Genomic DNA, 5000 nt, shown 5'->3' with positions numbered 1-5000 from the left:
TCTGCAGAGTTCTGCCCGTGAGCTAAACACACACACACACACACAGAGAGGATCAGAGCATTTCAGCAGCTTCGATCTCCAACCCAGCAACCAACACACCTCCCCCCTCGACATGGCCCCTTGCTGGGTGCCGGGTGCTCTCTGGAGAAGAGGTTCACGTCTCCCTCTGCTCATTAGCAGACTAAATACCACATTCTGCTGACAGGCCGAGCTGCCTGTGGAAGTGGCTTTGATTAGGGCGCCGTCTCGGTGCTGCCCTCTTCTTCTGAGCTACCTGTTCTCTGTTCTTGTTCCCCGGGCAGTACCCAAGGGCACCAGCGGGAGCATTCTCAAGCTACAGCCGCTATCCTGACCACAATGAACACTAAATCCTGCATTATTAGCGTGATTTCTCTCCTGCTTAACGTCTGGTTCGTGGACGTAATCTGCGAGGCGTAGAGCCGCTTTTGGGATCGCGGCGCCCGTAGCGCAGGAGATTAGCGTCAGATCACCCGGGACTTCTGCTCCGGCGAGGTCTGCGCGCCTCCTGCGCAATAACGCTCCGACGCTCTGGAACGCAGGGAGAACCCAGCGCCATTCCTGACGCTCGCTCCCGCACTTCCCTGGCTGGGCCCGCTCTGTCCCTGCCTGTTACACTGTCAGAGCTACGCTTGTTCCGCTCATGTTCGGTAACCGGTCCCTTCCTGTTACACTTCCAGACAGAAGACATATAGTTTAGAAAACATATCGTTTTGGAATATTTTAACAATAAATTATGCTGCAACGCCGTAGCCAGTTATTGCATTAAAGGGATACGGCAATGTTAACGTAGCTGCAGTGAGTGAAAGCCTGTGGGGACCAGTTAACATGGGCTGATTTGCATAATGCTCATTTACATAACGCTACCTGGCACTTGCTAGCTTTCAGGCATTATTAGCTATGTTAGCATTTCTGGGCAAAGCAAACAGCTCTCAGCACATAGAAGCTTGCTGACCTGAAGAGTTGTGTGTGTGTGTATATATATATATATATATATATATATATATATATATATATATATATATATATATATATATATATATATATATATATATATATAGAGAGAGAGAGAGAGAGAGAGAGAGAGAGAGAGAGAGAGAGAGAGAGAGAGAGAGAGGTGTAGATGCGTTAGTTGCAGGTGTGTAGATGCGTTAGTTGCAGGTGTGTAGATGCGTTAGCTGCAGGTGTGTAGATGCTTAGCTGCAGGTGTGTAGATGCTTAGCTGCAGGTGTGTAGATGTGTTGTTTTATTCTTGACCTTACAGACTTCAGCATGTAAGCATCTATATAAGCCTCTTCTATATAAAACAGAGCAGAAAAAGAAATCTCTCAGCACATCTGTATTTACAGAAGCTGCTGTGTGTTCATCTTATGTCAGCTATATTTCTATAATATGCAGCATAAATCATACAAGCTTGAGTTTCCAGTACTGCTGACGTCAGGCGACCTTGGCGTGTCCTCCACAGGCCCACACTGATCAGGCGGCATCCGTTTCGAGTTTATGATAACATGTTAAAGAATGGTACAGCCACGTCCAGCTGTGGTGAGGAAAGACAGTTTTGCAGAGATATCCAGAAATGGCTGTGAGACATAAATGGACAAGTTTTGTCCAGCTGAGTAAAAAAAAATTCAGAATGTGGACAAGAGACGTTGGCTTTGTGAGGTAATAGTATCTCAGTGTCATGGTCACGGGAGCATGCTGCCACGTCTGCTACGACGTGGAGTCCAGAAGACGTTCACACCCTTTATTGCAGCTTGTGCTGGACAGGGGAAACATTTCTGATTGAGATTCACTCATAATTTTCAATAACCTTTTTACAAAAGAGTTTTTCCATATCCGTGTTGAGAAAAGCAAGGGTTTTTGTTTTTGTTTTTTTGCTATCACTGCATTGGCTATTTCAAGTGAGAGGATGTGCCTAGCTTTATGTTTAAATCTGTCTAATGCTCGAAATCAGTTGCTTTCTCTCTCTCCCTCCCTCTCTCTTTCTCTCTCTCCCTCTCTTTCTCTCTCTCTCTCTCCCTCCCTCCCTCTCTCTCTCTCTCTCTCCCTCCCTCTCTCTCTCTCTCTCTCTCTCTCCCTCCCTCTCTCTCTCTCTCTCTCTCTCTCTCCCTCCCTCTCTCTCTCTCTCTCTCTCTCTCTCTCTCTCTCCCTCCCTCTCTCTCTCTCCCTCTCTCTCTCTCTCTCTCTCTCTCTCTCTCCCACGCACCCTCTGTGTCTCTCTCACCATCCCTCTCTCTCTCTCTCTCTCTCTCTCTCTCTCTCTCTCTCTCTCTCTCTCTCTCTCTCTCTCTGTCTCATCCTCTCTCTCTCTTTCCCTCTCCCTCTGCAGTGTTTTAGCTGACTGCAGGCTTTAGAGTGAAGCTTTCTTGTTCCTGACTGTGGAAAAGTGTGGCATTCTCCTGAGATTGGCGCTTGCGCAGATTATCCAAAATCAATGACCACGGCAGGTTGGAGAATAAGAATGCGCGTTTGAAAAGGCGGCCGTCGCCAGTGGAAACCGCCAGAAAACGCAGCCTCATGGATTTCTTTATAGTAGGGATTACGCACCGCAACTTTCTTTTGAACCAAGTTGCACTTGAAGGTGTTGTGCAAGTTTCACTGAGAAATTTAATTTGCGCTGGCAGTCGGGTGTAACCTCTGGTGACAAATTAACAAGAGACGCTGAACTCGGGCGCCATGTGGCAAATTTTATACTGTGTGATATGTCCTCTGTCTGTTAGAAGGATTTGATGATTAAACTTTGATTTGACATGTATTTGCTCCTTTAGTGTTCCTCCTGATCCAAAGTGTGTGTTTGTAGCTGGTCTGTGTTGATCTCCTAGCCCCAAGACCTGAGATCAGACTGAGGCTATTTTGAGCCAGAGGAAGTAGCAGTTTCCATGGCGGCTAGGCAGTCTTCCCAGCATGAGGAAACTGTGAAGCTCTGTGGTTATCGCACCAGAATGGTTTCCCTCGCCACCTCTCCTTGTGTCTGCCGACAGCCTGATCCAGATGCAACTTGACGCAGACGCGCCGCTACGACAGAACCGACTGACTTCACCGTAGGATTAACGCCAAAATCAGGGTCATTCATAATGCCAATGCTCTGAGCAGTTTTCAGCAGAAAGCCTTCCTGGATAAAGTGACCGTGTCACTAACCCGCGTTAGAATACCACAGTGAGCGAAATTAAGGATCGTCAGGAGCTTGTCACTCTTCCTCCCTGTGCTAATTCCATGCGCAGGGATGACTTTTTTTTTTTTTTTTCAAAAAAAGCAGATATTCTGTGGGCCATATTATCTTCCAGCGAATAAAGGCCTTAGCTCTTTAACGGGTGTGCATGCGAGGCTGGCACGCGCTCCGGGGACAGGCCTGTCACAACACATCAGTACACTCGTGCCTCTCTCAGCCATGACCACCTATTAATGCAGCATACCTAATCTCTTCAGGAACCCGAGAGATCACAAAGGACGCCCAAGGTCGTTTAAGGGCAGTACCTTGCTTGAAAGAAAATTAATATGAAAGATAGTATCCGAGGCAGTGATACGTGTTTAAAAAAAAAGTCTTTCTTTAATTTAATGGATTTTATGCACAACTGAGAAACAAAAAGTTGAGGGTCTGACAGCATTTGTGGTTTTTTGTTTTTTCTAGTCTAATTTATTCATCAGAGCTTGAATGTGATGTGTACACAGCTGTGGAGTGACTGGGCGCACGCACCGAGGCAGAGCAGGCGCTTGTAATTACACGCTATGGCCTCTAGGCGGACATTCTGCTAGCAAGAGAGAGGATGTGCAGGAGCGCGGAGCATTGATGGGCTGATAAAACGCTGAAAATAATTACTGGCCAATAGTTTAGATCCTAAAAGCCTGCAAAAAAGAGGGGGACTTTTCAGCATGAGTGTAAGAAACAGCTGGGATTGATTGTTTTTCCTTCTCTGTTGTCTCCTCTGTAATTACAGTCAGGGACTTGGAGAAGAATCGGAAAAAGAAAAGTGGTTTTAAAGACGGCATGGCATCTCCACGAGGATAATTACGATGGTGTCACAGCCGTAGCTCACCCTGGAATTGAATTCTAGTCATAATGCGATAGTGGAGATTAGCGATGTAATCCAATCAGGATTTAGACTATGTAATCCACTTTATTGATATTGAAATGAAATAGAGAATTAAAAGAAAAGACAAGAATGTCTGTTGTTTAAGCAGCGAACTGCTTTTTACACAGATGCAGCTGTGATTAACATGTCTGTCTCAGATGCGATGTGACATTTTGGTTTTGACTGCGTCCCTTTCTGCTGCCGGTCTCGTGGTCTCCCGTGATGCATGATGTACAGTAATTGGGTACACATATTGGGTTTATTTCTGAAATGACTGTCACAAACACTTCAAGGTCTTAATCTCAGGGCACAGTGTCCAGTCTCACTAGAGTCAAGAGCAGGAGAGGGAGGGAGCGCTAAAGCCCAGATCACACGTGGCCTCCACTAACAGGGTCCTGGCTGCAGAGTCTGTGCTAATGCTAGCCAGCATGCTTTATTCCTCCCATGTGAGCAATTTGTTTAGCACCACTGGTGATAATGCCCCTCTGCTCCACCCAGAAACCCTCGGGGCCCTGGGTAGTGCTGCCCAGTGTTAGTGTCTGTCCCCCGGGACACATTTGCGGTTCTTGCTGTTGGGGCGGTGCTTTTTGGGGGGGGTCCTACTTGGTTCTTCGCTGGTCCAGTGTCCAAACACACACACACAGGTGTAGCCTGGTCTGGGCCGTAACCCGACCCTGGCCAAATTAAGCCACTGGATCTGAGAGATTAGATAACCAGTTCAATGAATCCAGCCTGGCTCCTGCTGACGGAGAGAGCGCTGTTGTCTTCATCTGTACTTTTCTTTTCTGATCTTTTGTTCCTCTTTTCTCTCTCAGAACCCACAATGTGGCGAGAGATACTAACCAAGCTTACATAGCAGAAGACATAATAGGACAGAAAGAAAAAAGGCGAAAGGTTAAACTTTTGCGACAC

The 5000-nt window shown here is 46.8% G+C and overlaps 1 protein-coding gene across 2 annotated transcripts in view; it reads left to right on the top strand.

Annotated features, from left to right (window-relative positions):
• Positions 1 to 5000, top strand: part of plxna4 (plexin A4) — a 223858-nt gene that overhangs the window by 112548 nt on the left and 106310 nt on the right. The window lies entirely within an intron of this gene.

The sequence above is a fragment of the Electrophorus electricus genome, chromosome 7 (genome assembly GCF_013358815.1).
Source record: "Electrophorus electricus isolate fEleEle1 chromosome 7, fEleEle1.pri, whole genome shotgun sequence".
NCBI classification, from domain to species: domain Eukaryota; kingdom Metazoa; phylum Chordata; class Actinopteri; order Gymnotiformes; family Gymnotidae; genus Electrophorus; species Electrophorus electricus.
The sequence above is the reverse complement of the archived record's forward strand: the minus strand, read 5'-3'. Positions and strand labels throughout refer to the sequence as shown.